The 10,088-nt window shown below is 36.7% G+C and overlaps 1 non-coding gene across 1 annotated transcript; it reads left to right on the top strand.

The window, feature by feature from the left end:
* Positions 1–8,047: 8,047 nt before the first annotated feature.
* Positions 8,048–8,118, top strand: TRNAT-GGU (transfer RNA threonine (anticodon GGU)). Its single transcript has one exon. It is a non-coding gene; the product is annotated as a tRNA-Thr (tRNA).
* The last annotated feature ends 1,970 nt before the right edge of the window (positions 8,119–10,088 follow it).

Here is a 10,088-nt window from a genome sequence, read left to right as displayed (position 1 = left end):
CACTATTTTGATCGAAATTCACACTTGCGAGGAATCGTCAGTTAAAGTAATTCTCACATAAAGAGCTTGTGCTAACGATTGTGCCAATTAGGACAAATGCCCCAGTTTCATGCCCAATTGTTCACAAGTGATGAAAAAACAATTTTGAATTGAAATTTCTGTGAAGATAAAAACTTGTGCTAATTGCGCACAAATATTTCACAAACAATAAACAATAGTTTGAATGAACTGCTCATTTGCAGGAAGGGTAGGATAACCAATCTGGTTAATTTAAAGCTTTTGAATTTTTTGGACGAGTATGTGAGCTGTTAATCTGTGTATGGCATTAGATTTTAGAATAAATAGCATCATTTGACTTATAGTGTTGTGTACGAGGCACAGGTAAAAAAAAAAAGGGCCGATAATTTTTTATGCAGGGTTGGCAACACTGATGAAGTTGAGCATGCGCAGGAGCATGCCCTAGTATTCTGTGCTTGCAACAGAGATAGAATCGTCAGAGTGGGGTTTGCGTATGTGCGAGTAGCAGTAAGGTGAAATGACTGCCGTAATACAAAATCCCGCCAAATGTTAAGTGAGATCTGTCATACGATTTCTGAACGCCAAAGGACAGAATGCAGCAGACATCCATCGGGAATTGGGTGCCATTTATGGACCGACAGTGATGAGTGATGGGAAGGTCAGGCAATGGTGAAGAGAGTTTCGGGAAGGACGTTCAAATGCCCATGACGATGAGTGTATCGAATGGTCTATTGTTCAGACGGACGATGTGGTGGAACGCGTTAACGAGAAAGTGCGTTCCAATCGCCAGTTCACAATATCTGAACTCGCCAAAGAGTTTCCAGAAGTGTCTGCGAAAACAGTGCATCAAATTGTGACTGACAACCTGGGGTATCACAAACTGTGTGTGAGGTGGGTACCAAAAATGCTGACAGATGCTCACAATGAGCAAAGGACAGCTGTACGTGATTTTTGGTCCACTGGGGGTAGGATAGGGATGACCTCTTTTTGCACATAGTGACGGGGGATGAAACGTGGATATTGTATGCCACTGGGGAGTCGAAGCAGCAGTCAATGCAATGGCGGCACTCTGGTTCTCCTAAAGTGAAGAAATTCAAACAAACACCATCAGTTCACAAAATCATGGCAACCGTGTTTTGGGACCAAAAGGGTGTGACTTTCGTGGAATTCTTGGAACCAGGACGAACAATTACAGCAGAGGTGCATTGCGAAACACTGAATAATCTGAGGCCTGCCATCCAAAATCGGCGGAGAGGAATGCTACACTCTGGAATTTTTCTGATCCATGACAATGCCCGCTCACACACAGCTGCTCGTACTGTTGAGACAATTGAAAGATTTCGATGGGAACTATTCAATCATCACCCTTACAGCCCCGACCTTGCCCCCAGCAATTTCTTTCTTTTTCTCACCTGAAAAAGTGGCTTGCATCAAAGCATTTTAACGACAGTGACGTTCTCAAGACATCAGTTCTGGACTGGCTGCACTCTCAGGTGGCAGATTTTTATGCAGAGGGTATGCGGAAGCTTGTGCCACGCTACTAGAAATGTCTGGAGGTTAATGACTACAGTGAAAAATAGCCAAGGTGTGTACTTGTTTATCAATCACAATAAATTTCGTCTCCTATCATTCTCTTGTTTTTCAAAAAATATCGGCCCTTTTTTTTATATATATACGCCTCATTCTTTATGGAACACTAGGCCACTACACTAAGTTTTTTTACATAACTTAGAATTGTTCTATTCAGAACTGAGTTAATGTAAGATGACGGCTTGTCACAGTGTGCATTGTTCACTATTTGTCCTTGTTTCAAGAGGTAGGAAAACATATTCAAAGGAGCCGAAAATCACGTCAGCAGCTGAGTGTTTTGAACATGGCCATTATATAAAACTATATATGTACAGTCACAGACACTTCTGAGTTGTAACAAATCTACTCGCTTTAAATGAGACTTCTGGGTTGTAATTGTCTCATTTAAAGCCAATGGATTTGTTACAACTCAGAAGTGTCAGTGACTGTACATGTGGGATAAAATATTTATTTGTCAAGTAATTTAAAACAAGCTTGACCGAAAAGTATTTTTCTGTCAGTGAGGCTGACCTCCGTGGCAGAGTGGTTAGCAAGAACAGAATGGCTACGACGTCAGGGGTCCTTGACTCAAATCCTGCCCTATGCATTGATGTTCTTTCTGAGTGTTCCCTCATAAATTCCATTACTCATCCTAATCGTCATGATTAGCTAAAGTGTAAGAAAAGCGATGTTAAATAAAGAAAAGAAAATATCCTGTTGGTGGTAAAACAAGCTTCTGCAGGAATCCATTTTTTAATTAATATGCATCTGGCCATCTTGTGATTTGGCATTTTTAAACACACGAACAGGATATCTACTTCCTTTCAGACACACACAACAAAGCAAATGAATACTGATTGACTCCTACAAGTTTTCAGATGGAAGAAAAAAGAAAGGGTGGGTTGGCGTCATTTTGTCCAAGTATGAGTCACCAATAGGTTATCCACTTTGCTTACCCTGATTAAGAGACATTTGGTATTTCCATAGATTTGGCATCCCTTGAGATCTTCATATCTGGTGAATACCAGATTTCAGTCCCTTCAATGTAAACAATGGCTTACTTTCTTCAATGTAGGGAGAGCCAAAGACTCATAGAAAAGTAAGCAAAAATTGCAGAATAGGTATTTTTAGGCATGATTAAGCAAAATAGGCACTAACCCTCAAAATAGGCATTTATAAGCACTATAAAATTGCATTTTGGACTAGAAACGCCATGAAATGAACTAAAAACAACAAAGCCTATATTTTACTACAAAGGAATAAAAAAGGCAAATAGGCAAAAATCCACACTCAAAATCATACTAAAGTTGTTTTTTTTTCCAATTGTTAGCATACACTTCAAAGTGCTTTATAATTATCTAAATTCATTTCATTATGATTATAATGAGTGTGTGTATGTGCGTACGTACAAGTTGTAAATGAAAATGTAATATTTTTGATATTACCTTCTGTAATTGCAGACTTGTCTCTGTTGAAGGGAAATAAATAAATAAATAAATTTTAATCCAACCGCATGCCGAGAACCTTACATTTTATTTGTGAAATGTTACACATGTAATGCTGGAATGCTCCTGCTGGCTACAAAATAACATATATTGAATGATAAACAATGTCAATCAGATGTTATTCAGGAGGACACGAGAAAGAATAGCCTAAGTCTGTTGTACAGTACAAGTACAGAACAATACCCTGAAAATATAGAATACAAATATGTACAGAATATGAGGTGGGGGTGGCCCAGGCAGTAGAGTATCTGGTTGCAATGTAGGAGACGTGGCTTCAAATACATGAATGGATGACTTTACGTGTTTTTTTTTCCAGCTATGTCGCTGCATGAAGTGGCTCTGGGGTTCACTCAACTTCTAATAAATGAGGTTTCAGGGGAGGGGGTAAAGGTGGCCAGAGCATGATGTTGATCAAATAACCTCCACAAATGGTTGAGATATTGAGGTTAGGTGTGCGTGTTGAGGGAGAGAGAGATAGATTGCTTGATCCCAAACTTGATAGAATATTTTCATGTTGTATATGCATCTGGATATTCTGAATATTGTCATGGTATTCCTCTTAATTCTATACCCTGTTCTAACTGTAGAGCAGGGATGTGCATATTGGCAGAGGTGGAGGAGGAAAATCGAGTGGTGAAAACGCAATGTTGCCAACCATATGGTCCTGACCGTACCCGTACGCTAAATGCACAGCTTGTCAAAATTTGCTCTTGCAGTTTTATCCCTAATATTTCCCTAAGAAATTATTAAACCAATCGTACGGACCTGGAGCCAAAAATATGGTCCGTTTGCCATGTGCGTTCGGTATTATCCTTTTCAAAAGTTTGCAACGCTTACAGATTTCCTCGAGGAAATAGAGTAACTCTCGTCCCCCATTACACAGATCCTATTTCTCTCACTGTCCATTGGTGGAGCCGTCTCGCGTCACTACTTGCGCAGAGACTTGTTCTTGTTCACCTGGTCTACAGTTAGCTGGTACGGAGTTTAGAAAAGGTTGTCGGAAGAATGTTAAATTAACTCGAATAAATATTGGAATGAATAATATTTTTAATCAGATTGGGTTTATTGTTGTTCCAGTAAATAGGGGGGAATCAGTGAATTAGCCCTGCCATAATGGCGAATACTGCTCCTATAGAGGGTAATGGAAATGGGCTACAATGTAGCCAATTATCAAAAAATGTGCAATATGAGGCTAATCGTACAGGTGACTGCAATCATAAACAAACATCGATGACAGCTTATTGTTCAATAAATAAACATGCACTGAATGCCAGTAATTTTGAGACACCCATTCTTAACAGTAAAAAAGTGCACAATGCCAGCGGTTCGAAGTTCAAATCCCAGGCTGGGGATTTGTGTGTCCCTTCATCAATTTCATCATATCATCACTCATCCTCATCTTTGCGATTAGCCAAAAGTGGCAGAAATGCGAAGTAAGATAAACCAAATCCATCAATTAACAGTAAAAAAAAAGCATAAAATAAGTGTATGAATCATGGTGGATGGATGCATTACTTTACCCACAAAACAATCAGGACAATATTATGAAATTGAATTTTTGGAAGCAGTAATTTCTAGCTCTACTCACTCATAGAAAAATAGGACTTAGATGTATCTATTGGTCATAATCAGTGATATAATAGTTTCATTTCAATGTAAATGTTAAATATTTAGCTTGTTTGTAGAATTTAGTACCATCTTAGAGCCCGTTTGTGGTGTAAAACATTAGTCGATTGTAAGGTGAGAGAGTTATTTTCAGTTGGTATATTACAAAATAAATACAGGGTGACTCAAAAAAAATGTACCCATATTAAGTACTCGGTATTTTGGTTACATTTTGTGTACCACCCTGTACAATGAATACATGGATAATTTGCTGAGATTTTTAATAAAAGGGTGTTAATGCAGGTAAAACATGATGAATGAACTTCTCTTCTAAAACAGATTCACTTTAGCTAATTCGCTATATATTTTTTGAAAAATATGTAACTTTCTATAGTTACGGACAGAGAGCAGCAATAATGTAATATGGTTGTTCCGACTAAATGATTATATCCAATGAAAACGTCCAGGTTTTTTAATAATTTTTAATTATATTCAAAATTAAAAGTTAGTGTATTTCTGATCAAACAAGTCTAACATTTAATAATTATATAAAAACACATTAATGTATGTATTTTGAAACTACTTGAATCCCCCGGAAGTTTTCAGACTAATTGGCAAGTGATACCAGGTGACACAAAGCTAAAGCATGCTATTGAGAAAACACTCAGTCAGAGTGATTCACAGGAGATACACACCACATGCAGTTGTGTGTGTGACATCAGTACAAAAGGTTGCATTTATTTCTGTAGATTCATTCCAGTGGTAAGTGTCACTGTTGCTTGCCACTTAGGTAATATTCTCCGAATCAGGTGTGGCCTGGAAGCCTAGTACAATATTATTAGTCTGTGGGTCAAGTGGCCAAAATCAAGAATTTGGTATAATTTGGGGGTACTAATTTTCCTTTACGCCACAGTTATATGGGTGTGTAAGGAATATATTAAGCCATGATTGCCATCTCAAAGTGGTAGTTAATTGTAATGGTGGCCAATCCAAGATGGCGAATGTTGACATTTGCAAAAACTACTATCTCTGAAACCAATGGTTCGATTTCAACAATCTTTTTTTCAAGTAAAAGTAATACATGTTCTATATTTAATGCTAGCTTAGGTTTTTCTATAGAAGCAACCGTTAAGTAGTTATCACGGATTAGTAAAGAAATTTTGTATTTTTTTACTATACATTTTATGTTTGTCATTAATTTATTAATAATTTAGATATCTGAGAAGAAAATGTTCCCAACAAAAATTGTAACGTAAACGCTTAGCTTTAATTTGACATATTACAGTTGTTAGTTTTGGCTTCAGAATTTACATAAAACGAATTAATTATGTGAAGTGTGCAACAAGCGTAATATGTCGAATTAAAGGTTTATGCTACAACTTTTGTTTGTAACATTTTCTTCTCAGATGCCTAGATTATTATTAAATTAATGATAAACATAAAATTAATATTCAGATAAATATGATAAAGTGAGTACTAGTTTCTCTGCATTACCGCGTCTCTCATTTCCCAATTATGAAAAATTATTGAACAAAGAAAAAACAATTTCACGGATAAAGTGAGTACCAGTAATAGTAAAAGATATGAAATTGTTTTACTAATCAGTGATTAATTACTTAATGGTAGTTAATATAACATTAAATATAGAACATGCATTAAGCTGTCATTTGAAAAAGAGATCGTTGAAATCGGACCATTGGTTTCAGAGATAATCGTTTTTGCAAATGTCAACATTCGCCATCTTGGATTGGCCACCATTTCTATTAGCTACCACTCTGAGATGGCAATCATGTTTTTTTGATATCCTTCCACACCCATATAACTGTGGCATACAGGAAAATTAGAACCCCGAAATTATACCGAATTCTCGGCTGGCCCATAGACTACAGGAAAAGATGTTATTGTTTGATATAATGGACATTGTGATGGGGTCTCATGATAAAGTGGTACCCAAAACCCAGTAACACATCTGCAGGGTATTGATACCAGTGCTGCCTTTATAACCAAGAGGATTCTGGGTTTGATTCACAGTTGGGTCACATATTACTAGTTCAGATCCCACATGAAAATGAATACTGTATCTGTGCATTAGTCAGATTGAATATGGAAAGTAAAACACACTAGTAATTATTTGTTATATTCCCTGATTTCTCGATCAGTAGGAACCGCAATCTGATTATTATCATGGTTCTACAGCCTCATTCATCTTTATCATCTCTCACAATAATTCTATTATGGTTTTCAAGTTCTTCTCCAAATCTTGCATCCATCATTATCTATGTTCCATGTAACAATTTTAACCATTAACTCATGTCATAGATTTTGCAGTATGTGGAAGCCATCTTCTGTTTCTTTTTTTCTTTTAATGTTTTTCAGTTTTCATTGCATAACAATACTTCAAGTATTCCATTGATGACAAAAGTGATGGACAATATAGAAGCAGGAAAACTCTTTCCCTGAATGAGAACTAAATTAAAGATGTAGAGTGTGGGAAATTCCCTGACTTCACCCCTCCGCCTCCTTCAATTCAAGCAGTGGTTACCTTCATGCTAAGCCTTGAAGGTATTATTCTTAATCGACCTCATCATCTTCAACCTTTCAATCTTTCCGGAAATAGTGATCAAATCAGGAGTTCTATGTACCTCCAAGATTCATCTGTGCTCATAAGCTTCCTCACTCAGCTGTTGCTTTGGTCAAGATGAAGATAGCAAGGAGAGGTAAGCCATCACATCAGGTGCCAATTCATGGGGAGGGTGATAGGAACGATCCTCCCTTTCCCCCCAACTGCCAGGTATTTCGTTGGTAGGAATGGCCAAATCTCGATTGCAAATATGTGGATATCCAAAATACCTGTATGCATGCATTATCCAGACAGTTTTATCATTTATCCATTTTACTGGCTCTCCGCATATTCTTTCATTTGTCATGTCAGTATTTCCACTGTACGGATTCTCTACAAATCCTTCATCCAATATGTCTGTTTATCTGTTTTTATGGATTCTCCGCATAATTTTATTACCTAGAAGTTTCAGCGAAAAATGCAGGCTCAAACAGGACTCGATCCCGGGTCTCTGTCATGCCGTGCCATTGCTCTAAAACCGAGATGGCCTAGCCTCGCCTGACTTTTCACTATCGCTGTTTTACCTGGGTGGAATAGTCTCTGCCAGTGCTACCGCAACGGGATCTGTTGTCTTTGAAACACTGTAGATGTCGACGTTGCCTCGTTCCTCCCAGCGTAGGGATGGTAGTTCATTAAATTAGGCACACACAAGAGATATACTACGTAGAAGTATCATTGAAAAATGCAGGCTCGAATAGGACTCGAACCCACACCAGCGAAAAATCAGTCCGGCTCGGTAGCTCAGTGGTAGAGCAATGGCACGGTATGCCAGAGACCCGGGTTAGAGTCCTGGTCGAGCCAGCATTTTTTACTGAAACTTCTACGTAGTACATCTCCTGTCTGTGCCTAATTTAATGAAGCATAATTTTATGTTTACCTTTATTGCCTAAAACAGATCTCTGCATTACTAAGTTCAGTATAAATGCATGAAGTTTTCTGCTGTAACGAATAAAAACATAACAGAGATGCAGCTTAGAATATAACATTCTCAGTTTGGTGTCCCAATCCCTTATTTGGTAATTATTTCCTTAATTTCAGTCACCATTCTTACCAGAACTATCTGGATAATCTGCATATATCCAAATTATCAGTTGCATCTAAAATGATATTGGATAATTTGAAATCCGGAAATCCATTTTCCATATTAGTGGTCATCCCTAGTTTTTATATATATTTTTATGGCTTATGTTTTTCGAGACTCAATTGTTTCTCTTTTATTATGAAGTTTAACAGGGTCGAGAACTTTTCTTCAAAGTTTCATTTTCTTAAGCCCACTCATTACTCATGTTAGGCTAATCGGAATTGGGTCCAGAATTTAAATTTGGATTCAAACCACTCCGTAAGGGGATCGAACCTGATGCGACTCCAGCAGAGAATGGGCTTTGTTAATTCATTTTATTCTTTACATCTGATCGTCAGTTTACCATGACACTGGGAGGAATTATGTTAAGAACATTCAATAATAACCATTAAATTCCAGCACTGCACCCCTATTTTAGGAAAAAAACAACAACATACCACCTTGAACTGGCGCCTATATTTGAAAATTGTAATAATTAAAGTTTGTTGTAAATATTGATCAATGTTTGTGTATATATTCTTCTCCAATTATATCTAACCATTTACCAAAACATTCGCTCTAAAATATTCAAGAATTACATCAGGATATTAAAATAGATGTTAGGTAATTAAAAAAATAGTTTTTTGTGCAAAATTTGTTCAAATTAAAAAAAATTGAATTTTGCATAATTTCCAGGATAATTCAACTCCGCGAAAGTGTCGTGCGTCATTTTTGCAGACCCTGTAAAAGAGCAAAATGTTGGGGAAAGTATCGGCTGGTATCGGGAGATGAATTCTAACTGATACTTTCTGATACCGATACATCAGCATTGACTCAGCCAACAGAACTATAAAACACTGGAAGTGTAGGTTAGAATTGATTCTCGGTTAGTTAGGTAGCTCGACTGTAATTTACCCCTGCCAATTGTAATTTCCGGATCTCCCACCATTTCACATGTCTTCTCTGTGGAAAAACCTTGTAAGTGTTGCAAGGTGCAGTGTTTATTTTAGCTTCCAGTAATCGAAATGTAGATGTTACACACTCATGTAGCATCCCACATATAAACAGTTTACATTATTTATTTACTCATGTATTTATTCAGATACAATATTTAACTTTGATACTTCGTGATACTGAATTTATGCAATATATTGTACATATGTTTTTAAACATTATATACAGAAGGATGAAATTTAAATATTGGGACCAAAAGTAATTACAAGTTTAAAACAACCAAACAAAGAACAGTTATTAAACATACCAGTACAAGAAAAAGATATCAGCAAAATATTCCATGTACATTTGATGACAACAACGTGCATTTTTGTGTGTTGAGAGAGAAATTCTTTCACCAGTTACCAGTATATTATGTTTTGTTTTTACTCTCAAGAACCCTTCTGAAAAGAAGGGTCAATAGTTAAACCTCAGGAATGTGTGGTAAAAAATAGAGAACCAAAAGGATAAAAAAAATTGCTATGTTTTCCAGTTGCTATATGTATGGAAACGCAACAATCACCCATACTAGACTAGGAAAATATGTATCAGCTAATTGTAGAGAAACAGTAAAATGTTTTGAAGCACATTCTTGTAGGAGTAATATGTTACGTTTTGTGTTCTGTAGTGAGATAGGGTCTTTCGAAGCCTTGTTTATAGTGTGTAATTAACTGATGTTGAAAACTATAAGATCTAGTTCCAGGAAAAACAAGCTGAT

Source organism: Lepisma saccharinum, chromosome 29 (genome assembly GCF_977018435.1).
Source record: "Lepisma saccharinum chromosome 29, izLepSacc3.1, whole genome shotgun sequence".
Lineage (NCBI taxonomy): Eukaryota > Metazoa > Arthropoda > Insecta > Zygentoma > Lepismatidae > Lepisma > Lepisma saccharinum.
Note: the sequence above shows the minus strand (reverse complement) of the source record. Positions and strands in the feature narration are given on the sequence as shown.